We start from the raw sequence: 15,795 nt of genomic DNA on the forward strand, positions 1-15,795 counted from the left end.
TGTGAATAATCCCATATTTACTTTATATACTGAGAACTTGACTATCATATTAAGTTTTATAAGCATGCAAGATTTGAGCCCACTATTTAAATCTTGCAAAAAATTCCCTAGTCAGACAAAGAGGAAACTAGGTGGGCACACGTTGGAAGGAGAAGGCTCTGGAACTTCTTTAGCAGAACAAATCAACTGTTAAAGCTGCAGTCCATCCTACTCTGTGAAATTAAAGTCATCACCAAAAACAAAATTGCCTATTGAAAACAAGCAAGACTACACCATAGACTTGCCTATGACATCACAATGCTGTCTTGCCTACTATCACTAACCACCCCCTCACATAGATTATTAATCATCACCACAGTTTGGACTGCTTTTTTCAAGTATTTCTGGAAAAAATCTTCAAATTCATTGTGAACTTTGAGTAGGAAGAGCACAGTATCACTTATATAGTAGAGTGGTGCCTCGCAAGACGAATGCCTTGTGGGACGAAAAACTCGCAAGACAAATAGTTTTGGTGATGGGGTTGATGACTCGCAAGATGAATGTTCCTATGGCCATGCTTCGCAAGACGAATTGTTTTTTGTTCCTGCCTCATGTTTGCTGATTTTTAAATGTTTTTCTATGATGTTTCAAAGGTTAAAGTTTTTTGATTGAAATTTTTAAAATCATCTGCACAATATCTATGGCTTTAAAAAGCACTTAATAAACCCTCTGTAAACCAAATTTGACTTTGTTCTGACTTTTTTGCCCATAGGAATACATTAATTAGATTTCAATGCATTCCTATGGAAAAACATTTCACAAGACAACATTAACTACGGAATGAATTAAATTCATCTTGCGAGGCACCACTGTAATAGGCAATTAATGGCACTTCAAATTTTCCATATGCCTTTCTGCCAAATACTCAAAGGTTGTCTTACCAGCAAGAATAATCAGTACTGTCTAGCCTGTTTCTTTTAATAGTGCTGTAAATCCCAAAATACTTTTTACAAATGTGTGAATATGCTTTTATTATTCTCAAATGAGTTTCAGATGACACACACTAGAGTTAGCACATTCAGTAGTTACAGTAACACTGATCACGTACTGGCAATGTGTTATAATCATGTAATGGAGTGGAGAAAACAGTCAGGCTTCTGCCTTGGGGTTCTCGCCATGTCATCCCATCATAAATATGAATGGGATCAGGTCACAGATTCTGACACCTGAACATTTCCCCAGGAGCCCTACAGAATTTTATAGACCCTTAGGGGAAAAAAATCAGAAGCCTGTGTTCGTTACAGCAAGCATTTATCACAATTAAGGGTTAATTCCAGAATGAAACCAGATGATCATTTCCAATAATATGAAAATTCATTTGGGTATCAAGGTAAAAGTTTCATTTTTTCAGTAACTCCAGGCAACATCAGCTTGTCTAATTCTACAAGCTTGCTTTATCCATGTTGCTTCTATTCCATATACACAAAGTACTCCAAAATGTAACAAGTTAGTAACAGTCTTACAGTTTTTTTAAAAAAAAAAAACTGTAGGCACAAATACTTAAACAGAAATCCTTGCAACTTGTGAAAAGTTGCAGATGTGACTGCCATCCAAAATACAGTAGGAAAATATTTTAAGAGTTTAAAAAAATGAGAATCCTTCAATATATTGTATCTTATATCCTAAGATGGCACAGTTAAAACATGGAGAATACAACTCTAAAATACCAAAGTTCTTAAGAATGAAAATATATATTTTAAATGCCTTTCTCTAAGCATATTACGAACATACACATCATCATTCTATAATGATGGACAAGGCAGTTTGAATCTATGGAGAAAAATTCATGTTGGTTGTTGTTGTTGCCTTTTGGAACCAAAGCCTGCCATTGCACTGCTACATGATTGTTGTTCATATCCAGGATATGTCATGTAGTGTGAATTTTGCTATGATGAGTTCAATTTGTGTATGTTTTATCTTCCTATATTGAACATTCTTTCAGATGTTCATATCTGTCTCCCAACCTGTAAATAATCTCTTTCCCAAAGGTCTGGAAATCCATGATATTTTTTTAAAAAATAGGAATCTCAATTGTTCCTGCCCATATTGTAACTCCAAGTGTTTGTAACTTAAAATCTGGCAGGCTGCCACTATGACAATAGCATCACTGTTATGACTAAAAATTCTGCAAAGCTTGGAGGACCAAAGATCTGTTGTACCTGGATCCTGAAAAACTAAAATATTGCAGCTACAAGGTATTGGAACTACAAAGAATAAAAGCTATAGGACCTGCAAACACTGCCTCCATATTTACTCTCTGCAACATAAAGAATTCAAGTATCAGGATTGTTACAATACAGTGACCTTGCTAGTTGAAGAGCAGGCTAATTGTTTTGCAAGGACTATAGTAAACTATTGTTCAAGTCTCTATTTTAAAAGCACGTTCATCTTCAGAGCTATTTTTCCCTTTTATTATTTAAACACTCTCTGTCTAAACATTCGAAAGTTCCTATCTTGACAACGCAACTTGTTCAGGTGAATGTTTTTTCATTCACTTTTCACACCCAGCTTAATCCAGTGATTCCCCCTGCTTCAAAAGAGCACCCTTGCTTGTGGTTTACACACACACATGTTCACCATCTCCTTGGGGCAGACTGACTGCACCTTCAAGAATCCTCTGTTCAATGACACTTCCACTATCTGAAAGTGTGCACTTTCAGAGAAAGAGATAAGAGCATGCCTCTGACAATACAAAGTTGCAGAGAGACAGCAGCTGTTTTTGCCACTTAAAAGGAATCAGCACCACTCAAGGAACCTGTTGAAAGCAATCATTGAGATTTTAATAGGGCTGTAAAGATTTTTCCATCATTACATAATGCAGAGAGGGGGAAAGGGTCAAAGATCAACTTCAGTAAAAATTGGAATATAGGTTCTGATAAACTCTACAGCGGTGCCTCGCTAGACGATAATCCGTTCCACTGAAATCACTGTTTAGCGAAATCATTCTCCAGTGAAAAGCATTTCCCTATTGGAATGCATTGAAACCTGTTTAATGCGTTCCAATGGGGAAGAATCGTCGTTGTCTAGCAAAGAGTGGCCATAGGAAAGCCGCTTTGTAAACCGCCGATCAGCTGTTTAAATAGCTGTCTTGCGAAGCTTAGGTCCCGAAAAAACCTGTTTTGCGAGCTCGGAGTGAGCTGTCAAAATCATTGTCTAGCGAAAATCAGTTTGCGAAGCAGGGACCAAACATTGTCCAGCGAAATTCCCCCATAGGAATAACTGTTTTGCGAATCATTATAGCGATCGCAAAAAGTTAGTGTCTAGCCAAAAAACTGTCATGCGGGGTAACTGTCTAGTGAGGCACCACTTTACTTCTCATCTTCCTATACAGTAGGAAGGCAGTATCCACGGGAGATTGGTTCCAAGCCCCCACCCCCATCGCTGGTGGAAAACACATAAGTATTGAACACTATACATCCCATGGTCTCTAGTGACCAGTTCTGGTAAATACACACTGGAAATATATATAAATACATAGTTTGGAGGGGGATATTTCATATTTTCAGGCAGTGGATAAGCAAATCAGCAGACAGAGATTCAGCAGATAGGGGGTCCTACTATACTGTTGTTTCCAGCTCTGTATCTCTACAGAAAGAAATGCAGAATTACAAATGTTAATAATGATATCCATCTTTCTGGTGACCTGTTGTGGAAGAACCTCATTAAAGAAGTTAACAGTGGTTACCCAGAGTTGCAAAGGGTGCCCGTAATATTTCAAGCTTCAGGGCCCCAAAAATGCCCCCTAAGGAGGGTCCAAACATGCAAGCAACTGGATTATACCAAACCACCCTGAAATACTATACATTATAAGAAGGTTAGCTTACAATAATTTATTTTTCCTGGGAAAATCCAATTCTCTCCTCACTGTTGCGAAGATTGCAGCTAAGTGGAACAGGGAAGGCTAAAGGGGTGGCAAATAATAGAATTGTCCATGGTATTCAAAACTTCCTGAGATTTCAACCCTGCTGGTTCTGGTTCCACAACACCACTTGACAAAGTTAGGTTGTTGTTATGTGTTATCAAGTAGCCCCCAACTTATGGTGACCCATTGAATAGTCATTCTTCAAAATGTCTTGTCCTCCACAGTCCTGTTTGGCTTCCTTAGGGAGTCAATCTATGTCATATTTGGTCTTCTTTTTTTTTCCTGCCGCTTTCAATCTTTCCCAGTATAGCTGTACTTTCCAGAGAATCCTGCCTTCTCATAACATGCCCAGAGTAGAACAACTACAATTTCAGCATTTTTGCCTCTAGAGATAGTATTAACACATACCAATTGTTTTCAAGACCAGATAAGCAATCTTGATAAGGTAAAGGTTCCCTTTGACATTTAGCCCACTTGTGTCCGACTCTAGGGCACGGTGGTTATCCCCATTTCCAAGCCATAAAAGCCAGCGTTTGTCTGAAGACAGTTTCCGTGGCCAGCACGACTAGACATGGAACACTGTTACCTTCCCACCGAGGTGGTACCTATTTATCTACTCGCATGTTTATATGCTTTTGAACTACTAGGTTGGCAGGAATTGGGACAAGCGACAGGAGCTCACTCCGTTGTGTGGATTCGATCTTATGACTGCTGGTCTTCTGACCTTGCAGCACAGAGGCTTCTGCGGTTTAACCTCCAATCATTTCATCTAAATCCAGTGTTTCATTTCTAAGAAAAGCAGAAGATTGGCTCAAGTCCCCCTAGAAGCTACGGCCTGACAGGAATAAAGGTGAGATACAAAGCAACAGATCACTTAATACAGTGGTTCTTAACCTTTGTTACTCGGATGTTTTTAAACTGCAACTCCCAGAAACCCCAGCCAGCACAGCTGGTGGTGAAGGCTTCTGGGAGTTGCAGTCTAAAACTCCTGAGTAACCCAAGGTTAAGAACCAGTGACTTAATAGATATATAAGTCCAATAAATAAATAAATAAATAAATAAATAAATAAATAAATAAATAAATAAATAAATAAATAAAACTCTCTTTATATGCCCCGAGACAATTATACACTCAAGGAACCAGAGCCTAACCTCAACTCCAGGACATAGTTTCTGAGGCAGAAACGTATTAACAGCTCAGAGGTGTCTAGCCACGCACCTTAAAACACGACAGCTGCACACCCAGCGTTGCGAGAACGTGTAAACACACAACTTTTTAAGGTTACACAATCCAACACCACCCATCCCTTATTGGGAGCAAAGCCTTCAGGACTCAGCTGGGCTTAAGCCTCAAACAAGAGAGTGAAGCTCCCAGCTTCCTTAACCGGAACGATAGAGTCTACTCGGATGGAAAAAAAGGGGCACCGATTCTTACCCGACCAGAAAGCAGACAACGGCAAAGCAAATCGACACGGATTTCCAACTCAAAACAACGTCTCCCTGGTTTGCCAAGGTTTAAAAATTCCCGGACAACCTCCCACTTCCGGTGTCCGTCCAAAGAACGGGCGAGGGCTTCGCCGGAAGAGGCGGGGCTTCGCGAAAAGGCGCGTGGGAGGAAGGTCAGGAAGCCGAAGGAAAAGCTTGCAAGTTGGCAGGGTGCTGTTGGCCATCTTGAGTGTGTCCGAGGAACCAGGAGGACCGAAGGCATCGCTCCGATGTTTTGATTTCTGGAAAACGTTGCTAGGGCGGAACGGGCTGCGCGATTCAGCGTCCGTTTGAACAGCTCGGCTCTAGATACTGTATCTCAGTGTGCTGAGATCTTAAAGTGCAGTCAGAGTCCATTTATAATTTCAGTTAAGCTTGAAATCGGGCAGGAAAGGTGAGATGGTATTTTGCCTCGCTGGATGCGATAGGACTTCAGTTCCTATCATCCCCAGCTGTTAGCCCTACTGCCCAAGGCTCCCGTTTTTGCTGCAACAAATTTACGGGGCTTCCCGGGCTTCGGGTCCCCCCCCCGGGCTCCCCCCCCAAAAATAAATATTTTTTTAAGCCGCCTAGAGTGGTCGTAATTGACTAGATAGGCGGGATATAAATACAATAAATAAAATAAATAAAAACCTTGTGTAGCCTTAGAATTGCAGCAGATGTGATGGAGGCTTGGCCAGACTCATACAGAGTTTGCACCCAGTGCAGGGTAATTTAGTTCTGTCATTGTTTTTTTGGAGTTAGAATCTTGTGCATCTTCTCTCAATTAATTTATGAAATTGGATCCTGTGGCTCCGAAGTGGCTCTCCTTTAGTTTGGGGGAGTTACTCCCTAGTCGATGTGTTTGGAATTACAGCTTGGCACCAGATGCTTATGGATTCGCAGATATTCTTCATCTCTTGAGAGGAAAGTGATATATGCGTGTGTCGATGTGCAATCTGATAATGCAACCCTAAAGATACTTACCCAGAAGCCCTTCAGATTTCAAATTAAAATAAAACCTTGTGATGTTTTAAAGTGGAAATAGCTTTGTAATGTTTCTGTGCCTGGGGGTAATCAAAACTTTACACACACCTTGTGTATCCTGTGACAATTAATAGCAGTTTATATTGGTAGTAGATGTGGTGGCGCTGCAGGCTAAACCGCAGAAGCCCGTGCTGCAGGGTCAGAAGACCAAGCAGTCGTAAGATTGAATCCACGCGACGGAGTGAGCTCCCGTCGCTTGTCCCAGCTCCCGCCAACCTAGTGGTTCGAAAGCATGCAAATGCAAAGTAGATAAATAGGGACCACCTCGGTGGGAAGGTAACAGCGTTCTGTGACTAAGTCGCACTGGCCATGTGATCTCGGAAGTTTGTCTTCAGACAAAACGCTGGCTCTATGGCTTGGAAACGGGGATGAGCACCGCCCCCTAGAGTCGAACACGACTGGACAAAAATTGTCAAGGGGAACCTTTACCTTTTTTTTATATTGGTAGTGTCCTCCTTAAGCCATTGATGACTGCACAAAGTTCCTTTAAACCACTGAACTGGATATACATTTATACTGAGGCATTCATTTATTTTCAAAATACTTCATGAAGATTGAAGCCTTCTGGTCCCTCTATTTAAAGACATAGTACTGTACAATCTTTATTTTCTAAATAGATATAGGGATTCAGTATATCAACATGGATGCTACACATGATTTCAACCAATAAGCTGCTCCTGAAACATCCCGTTCTTCCTGGAGTTTTATTAATGCATTCAAAAGAGCTCCTAGCAACTCCTAGGGCTGCCCAAACCTTGCCCAAATCCTATCTGGCTATTGTACTGTGACCTCTGTGTCTCTTGCCTGATTGACCATTGTTTTGTCGTGCTGTAATTGGATAAGATGCCTTAAAGAGGCTACTTAATTTTACCTGCCCATCACAAGCATAATGTAGTCAAAGTGGTAAGCTAAGCTAATAAATGAGGCGCCAGAGGGAGGATTCATAATAATAAAGTATTTTGAAATTTATGGATTAGAGAATTGTTTGTTAGAGTAGATGGGCCACTGCCTCACTTCAGGTTAATACCAGAAGCCAAGGGTGTGTTTGTGTCTGCCTGTGTGTATGAGAGAGAATATTCACTTTTGCTTCTGGCTTCACCTACCACTAGTTGCTATGCCTTCTGCCCCACCAGCTTTGACAGTGAGCTCTTTAAAACAAGTTGAAGCTGAGAGTTGAAAACAGAGTGAAGCTGAAATTTGCATAATTTCAAGAGAATTACTTTGAGGAAATATGGTTATAAATCACAAAACATTGTTGCAGGTTGAGAAATTTTTCCATTAGAAACTGAAAGAAACCATGTGAGATAGCAGTTTCACCAGCACCCATTTTGTTCATGTTGAAAAATAAGAGATTAGTAATATGGATTCTGTCCATGCCCCCAAATATTGTACAGTGGTGCCTCGCTTAATGATTTTAATTGGTTCCAAAAAAATCATCACTATGGGAAAACATCGCTAAGCGAAACATGGTTTCCCATAGAAATGCATTGAAACCGGATAATCCGTTCCAATGGGAACGGATTGCCGTCCTTAAGCGAAAATCGCCATAGGAAACATCACTAAGCAAAACACGGTTCCCCAATTGAAATGCATTGAAACCTATTCAATGCATCTCAATGGGGGGGAAAAATTACAACAAATTTAAAAAGAGTCGGAACAAAGTCAAATTAGTTTAACAAAGGGTTTATGAAGTGCACTTATGATTTCAAGCATTCTAAACATTTTTAAACCTTTTTAAACATATAAAAAACAGCCAACATGAGGCTGTCAAAACCATCATTAAGCAAAACAGGGGGACCCAAACTGTCATTGCTATGCGAAGCATGGTCCCAAACATCGCTATGCGAAAATCGCCCATAGGGAACATCGTTAAACGGAGCGCAAGATCACTCCGAAAAATCCATCGCTAAGTGAATTTGTCATTAAACGAAGCGCTCATTAAGCGAGGAACCACTGTAATTAAGACCCTTTTGAAACAGAACATTTTTTTTATTTCTTGTTTTAAAGCAGCGAGGAAAGACATAATCCAGCAGATGGCAGCAGAGGGCTAGCTATTCATTTACTCAATCAAAGCCTTATTTACAAGACCTCAAGCCTATAACCTGCTCTTCACTTAAGAATTGTGTTTAGCAACCTTTGTTAACGATCACTTTTTTAAAAAAGTACATTCATAAAGCTCATCAATTCCCACACACTCCCGTCTCACACTTGAATTCTGTGGGTTATGGTCCTTAAGTCAATTTCAATAACTGAGATAATGACATGCTGTAAAGCAGGATCTAAACAGAATGAGTGTGAATGAAATGGGAGTGTCAGAATTTCAATCCCGCGGAATGCTAGGAGTTCTGATAAAACTAATTCTGCAGGAGCAAAAGAGAATGCTTTTAATAGATTCTAATTCTTTTGACTGAGCAGTATAAGAACCCAGGTATTGCGGACGTGGTGGCGCTGTGGGTTAAATCGCAAAGCCTCTGGGCTGAAAGGTCGGAAGATCAGCAGTTCGAATCCACGCAACAGAGTGAGCTCCCGGCGCTTGTCCCAGCTCCTGCCAACCTAGCAGATCGAAAGCATGGAAAAATGCAAGTAAGTAGGTACCACCACGATGGGAAGGTAACAGCATCCCGTGTCTAAGTCGCACTGGCCACGTAACCACAGAAACTGTCTAGGGACAAATGCTGGCTCTACGGCTTGGAAACAGGGATGAGTCAGACACGACTGGAGTAAATGTCAAGGGGAACCTTTATTATTATTGTTGATTTACTTGTTTGGCCACTGTTACCCAAGAAACAGCAGTTGATGGAAAGAGCTTTGTCATCCACAAAACATGAAAGACATCATTTCCCAATATTAAAAGAAAAACAAGCAAACATTTAGAGGAGTAAGAGCCATCACCAATTCCCCACCATCTTTTTTTGTGCCAACAATTTTCAATGTCCAAATAAATGAATTGGGCTTGAATGACAAGAGGCCTTGAGTCTCCTAATTCTGACGGAATCCAACCCCCAGTCCGTGACCTGGTGCTGGTCCGTGGGCTTCCTGGAACTGGGCCGTAGATACAGATCTCCACCCCCGTGCATGTACGCACAGTGGGTGGGTCATGCACTAGTGCGACACGCCCCTTTGTGAGCGCAACACACCCCCTCTGCAAGTGCAACACGCCCACCCACGAGTGCGACATATCCACCCACAAGCACGCAGGCACCTCCACGCATAGAGCCCACACACCCCAACCAGTCTGTTGTTCCAAAATGGTTGGGAACCACTACTCTAGTGGTAGTCCACAACCAAATTTTAATAAATGAGAATTACAGCTGCTGTCCATGTCGATACTCATGAACTTTTAAACCTATGTCATGAAAACTGTTCAGTCAGGTAAAACTTACATGTCAAAACAAGCAGTTTTGGGGAGACTTTGAGGGGTCCAGAATTCTTCACATCTGGAACTCATATATTCAGTGTTCTCTCCCACTGCATATAGTGATTAGGAAATCAATACTGCAAGGGGGTACCTTAAGAGATAGGGATGCTGTCTTTCCTTTCCTTAGAATAAAGAGTTTGAGTGACTTGCAGGTCTTTCCCCTTGTCCCTAATATTGCTGTACTAAGGATATAAAACCAGTGCCTTGCTGTAAAATACATTAAAGGATAAATAGTTTATGTGAACTCTAAAGCAGATTCATCTTCAGCAGTAGATACAGTATGGTTAAATTAGTATATTAACGCATTTGATTCTTTGGCCTTATTTATTTTAAAACAGGTGAGCTCAACACACTTCAAATCATGATTGTGTTTACAGATGGCTCTTCCAGGAAAGAAGCCCCTTTTACTATACCATTAAAGAACTGAATAATTATGCTTTAATTTGAAGATTTAATTGTAGCCTGCAGTGCTGTTTCCTTATTTCTGTTTAGTAGGAAGGAGCTGTCTTCTCAGTTCAATCATTTGCTCTGTGCAGAGAATACAAATTTGTAAAGGCAACCCTTACTTTAACTGTGATCTCTTAAAATATTACTGTATCAACAGTTTTCTGTTCATTCTCTTTCCATTAACAAACATTTAGTAAGCAGTCTGAAATACATGCTAGGAAGTGAGTTGTTTGATGGTGTGGATAGTTTTAAAAGATGTTTATTTCAGACTTCACTGATGATATAGAATCACCTTAGCCTTGGTTTTTTAATCATTTTATCTGTTACACGCCCACCAAGTACATAGGCATTAATTTAACTATAGGTTTCGAGGCTGGGAGTGAGTGCCATTCTGGGTGTGTGATCCCCATTCATTTTTGTTAGACCTATAAATCCACAGCTGTTTGCAGGATTGCAGTCAACTCTTGTGCTTCTCTATAAATCAAGAGTATATCTACTGATTTGCTGTTGTGCAATGCTGAGGTGGCATTGAAAGACTCTCATATCAAAGTTGCATGCCTATTATGTCAGTGTCAATCAGCTGCTTAGTACTGTGAAAGCTAAGTCAGCTTTATTTCAGTCAAACTTCATGGGGGCCCTACACAGGTTTTGTGCTTGTGTCCTAATGCCCAGACCAGTGTACTGAACAATATAGCTTCTTCCACAAGGAGGGAAAGGCAGAGGGATGGTGAGGACCGGTGATCACTGCACACAAAAGACTAGCTAACAGCACCCATCAATCACAGTGACAGATCATCTCCCCCTTTGTCAATATACCCATAACAAAACAAAACAAACAAAACAACATTGGAACAAAAACACCCTAATCATCCAGTCTCTTGAAAAGGACAAAAAGCTGAGCCCACAGCTACAAATACTCAGCTATCTCACACAGTACACCAGAGCACAGACAAGAGTTCTAATCCTGTCCTCTGATGATGCCGGCCACAGAGATTGGCGAACCATTAGGAAGAAAAACCTCCAGAAGACGGCCAAACAGCCTGAAAAACCTACAACAACCAGCACAAAATCTTATTTGGAAAAGCAACAGCAATGATCCATTCCTGAAATTTTATAGCTATATTCATATAATAAATACATTCTCATCTTCATTTCTTTTAATGGTGTGACCTTTTATTTGTTTATACATATAGAAAAAAAGACTTGGGATTTTTCAAGAAAACTTCTTAGAACCCACCCACCCTAGCTTTATATTATTTCTACCTACAAAGACAAAGTTACACTCACCCTGCTCTACACTCAAGCTCTTTTATTTATATATTTTGTTTTGAATAATGACTAGAGATAAAGAAAAATGGTGCCTATTTCTAGGACATGTTACTAGAAGCACCTGTTTCATGATGTTTCATGCCATGGTAAGTTGGACAAATATATGTATATAATTATAAGTATATAAGTGGTATTTGAAATTCCTTTTTCATTTGTATGTTTTATTGCATGGGGATTGACATGGGGATTAGTGAGATGTTAAACAGCAGTGATGACAAAGAATCCCCTGAAATATTCCTCTTTTGATGATAACTTACCCAATTTCTTCACCATGGGCCATTACGATGGTTTTCCACTTTCCCATTTTTTTCTTGAGGAACCTCTGAATGTTTTTACTAATCCCAAACATTTTCACGCAGGTGTTAATCCAGCTATGTGTCAATGAGTCAAATGCCTTTTTATAGTCTATCCAGGCCATGTTAAGATTTGTTTTTCACCTTTTTGCATTATTTAATATCATTTTATCAATTAGCAGCTAATCTTTTATGCCTCTTGACTTTTTAAAGTTACCTTTCTGCTCAGTTGGGTAAAGTTAATTTTCAATTAAATACTTATTTTGTCAGTACTACTGTGAGGAGCTTGAATATTGTTGGAAGGCATGTAATTGGCTGATAATTATTGGGTTCATTGCCTTTTTGATGATCTTTTATTATCAGAAATGCGTGGTCTGTTGTCATCCAATCTTCAGTTGTAGACTTTTGAAGTACAGTAAGTGATTAAATGCTCCACTATATGTTGATGGGGAATTTTTAAATTCTTTAGCCAATACCTGTGCAGCTCATCTGGACCAGGGATACCCCGGTTTTTCACATCCTTTACTTGCCTCTTAATCATTTCAGTTGTTATTGCAATATCACGCATATGCTTTTCTAGAGTTTCTTTACAAATGTCTTTAATCCATGAGGCCTTTTTTATGTCTTGTTGGACTTTTTCAAATTTCTTTCCAAAATTTTAGAGCATCATCTTTACATAGGCCTAATTTCTTTTGCTCTGCATTTTATCCTAATGATGTACAGAATAATCGTTGGTTATTACGAAATTTCAATTTCAGCTGCATTCTTGTTCCAGGCACTTGTACTTCACATTTGCCTGGAGGGTTATAGAATCATAAGGTTGTAAGGGGCCTAATAAAGGCATCAAATCGATTCCTCTGCTTAATTAAAAAAATCCAAATCAAAGCAGATCTGACAGATAGTTGTCCAATTTTCTCTTGAATGCCTTCAGCACTGGACTGCTCACCACCTCCTGAAGGAGTAGGTTCCATTGTTGTACTGCTCTAACAGTTAAGAGGTTTTCCTGAAATTCAGCTGAAACCTGGCTTCTTGTAACTTATTATGTGTCCTGCACTCTGGGGTGATGGAGAGCAGGTAATGGCTCTCCTCTGTATGACTACCTTTCAAGTACTTGAAAACTGCTATCAGATCTCTCATCATTCTTCTTTTCTCAAGGCTAAATATGCCCACTTCTTTCAGTCTTTCCTCATAGTGCTTGGTTTTCAGTCCTTTGAGCACCCTTGTTCTCCTCTGAACTTGTTCCAATTTGTTGGCATCCTTCTTAAAATGTGGTATCAAGTACTCTAGATGAGGCCTAACCAGTGCTGAATAGAGGGGAACTAGTACCTCATGGGCTTTGGAAACTATGCTTTTGTTAATGCATCCTAAAATAGCATTTACCTTTTTTTTTTCCCCAGCCACATTGCACTGTTGGCTCATAATCGGCTTTTGATCTACAACAATTCCAAGATCCTTCTCCCTCATAGTATTACTGAGCTAAGTGCCCCCCATATTGTAACTATGCCTTTGTTTTTTCTCCCCTAGTGGTAGAACTTTGCACTTATTACAGTTTAACTTCTTTCTGTTGGTTTTCAGCCATGTCATATACTCTTTTTGGGGAGTGGGTGGAAAACAAACTGAAGTAGGAACCGAGCACTCCTGCCTTTTCTTTGTCATCTATTATAATTTCACTACAGTCACTGATTAGCTAATTATTACATTACTGTATCCATGTTGCACAATTCCTGTCAGCCATGTTGGTTGATGGAGGTTGTAGTCCAAGATTCTAACACGGCCTAGGCTGGAAAGGCAGAGATAGTCAAAGACAGAGGCACTACATTTTTTGTGTCCTGGAGCCTCACATCTTCCCGGGATGTTTGCCCCTATGTCTGGCCTCAAATACAAGTATTGTGGCTGTCAAAATGTCACTGCAGGCCAGCTATATGAGACAACAGCTTTGCAATTAGAAAGTGATAGGATTTATCATTCTAGAGATGCATTCCTTCAAATCTGCTACATCTGTACAAAGAAGCTTGCAAACGAAGCCCATTGTTTGCCTCCCAGTGACCAGTCACTGAACCAAAATAAGCCAATTTCCACTTTGCAGAACAGCAGAAACCTTGTGATAGACTAAAGAGTTGTTCTTTTACTCTTATAAAAGGTCCACTTTTAATTACAAAACTGGTGTCTCATACAGTCTGACACAAAGCCAGGCTCGAGAGCTCGGGTCATGGACATGATGGCCAGAGTTTACGGGCTTAGGACATAAGAGGAAGTACAGTATGTGTATGCTGTACAGGTTGTGTTGTACATAGTAGTTAGTTTAGATGTTCAGCGAGTTTCAATTTGCAGCTGGGGTGATTGAGAGGTGGCAGTTTGCCCACTGAAAGTGCCAGCAATAATTTGGATCCGCTTTAGGTACTAATTGGAACAAACTAATTGAAATATTTATGTTGGCAAAAGCTGCAAGGGCCAGCCAGTTTTCTCCTCATCTTTTTATCTTTCTGTGTAGGTATGTCAGGTACTTTTAAGTACTAGCAGAGTAAGATTTTCTTCTGAGTTGACACCGAACACCAGAGCTTGGTGAAGTTACTTTTTGAGATGATAGTACATGGAAGCCCCAGCACACTCAGTATTATCAGTGTTGGGGAAATTCTTGGTTGGGTACTCCATGAAGGGAACTTTTCCAAGTTCTGATGGCAATACTGTAAATATTAGACTGATAGTTTGATTTCTGCTCACTGTGATATTCAATATACTCTCCCCTCCACTCTCTGCCAGCTTCCCTATGGTTGCGCATTGCGCCACTTCTGTAATGTGTCCAGTCAGAAAACAATGGGGAAACGGGAGCTCTTGTGGGCAGGCCAGATCTCTATGAACAAAGTTTCTTGTGACAGCAGTCTTCTTACACCTTAAGGACTTAAAAAGTTTTAAATAGCATGAACTTCCGTGGCCTGCAGCCCACTTCTTCAACTGCATGGAATTTAGCCTCAGGACTCATATGATTATACAGTTGTGGGGAGGAGAAGAATATGAAGTAACTTAGATTTTCTTCCTTCCTGTATTTGGTTAAAAGCCTGGAGTTATGCACAGTAAAATGTTCCATGTTTTTAAAAAAAAAATCTTTCAGAAGGTACTGCTTTTGTTTTCATGTTTTCGTGCATCAGTCCTTTCCTTTTACACTAAAGGAACTGCCTCATTCAGGTCATTTTGTTTCATGTTTCGCAATTCATGTTTTCTGAGGCTAGTCCAAAAAGCTTTAAAGAACTCATAGAAACTATTCCAGAGAGAAAGAGAGAGGAGGCAACAGAATCAATGTAGTCCAAAAGTAGGCAACAATACACGAGAAAGAAGAATTCTTATTGGAACAAGAGAGAAATGCCTGAAGGTCAACCAACCAACCTGAAGGTCAACCTGATCCGTACAATGCAGTGGCACTCTGAAACAGTCACATATTCCACCTCCCTTCTCTCCCACACCTCACAGAAGAAACAAAAGCAGTCCCCATAAACCCACCAAAATATAAACATTTAACAGAATAAATACATAATACATTAACCAAATAATTATAAAAAATCAATCAAACAGGAAGAGCCCCCGGAAAAATAGCAAACACACACACACACACACAGAGAGAGAGAGAGAGAGAGAGAGAGAGAGAGAACTTATCTCCCCAAAAAACAAGCAAGTAAAAATCAAGGTGCCTGGGGGGAGGGGAGGATCCAAGATGGTAGCATGGCAAGCAGCAATCCAAGATAGAGGGCACCAGGAGCTCAATGCACAGTAATTCCACATGCAAGGAATGGTTGAAGCAAAGAAAAAGCACTCCTCATTGGGCTCTAACTATTCCAGGCTATTTTACAGATTCAAAATTCCTGCTCTTTCTCCATCTGTGGGCAATCTTATTATTGGCTTCT

At 40.2% G+C, this 15,795-nt stretch overlaps 1 protein-coding gene across 1 annotated transcript in view; it reads right to left on the bottom strand.

The window, feature by feature from the left end:
- Positions 1 to 5,467, bottom strand: part of MELK (maternal embryonic leucine zipper kinase) — a 41,904-nt gene extending 36,437 nt beyond the window's left edge. Inside the window, exon 1 of the mRNA XM_072991917.2 lies at positions 5,337 to 5,467. The gene's annotated coding sequence lies outside the window, so the exon portion shown is untranslated. The remainder of the gene's footprint in view (positions 1 to 5,336) is intronic.
- Between the last annotated feature and the right edge of the window lie 10,328 nt (positions 5,468 to 15,795).

This window comes from Pogona vitticeps, chromosome 2, assembly GCF_051106095.1.
Source record: "Pogona vitticeps strain Pit_001003342236 chromosome 2, PviZW2.1, whole genome shotgun sequence".
NCBI classification, from domain to species: Eukaryota; Metazoa; Chordata; class Lepidosauria; order Squamata; family Agamidae; genus Pogona; species Pogona vitticeps.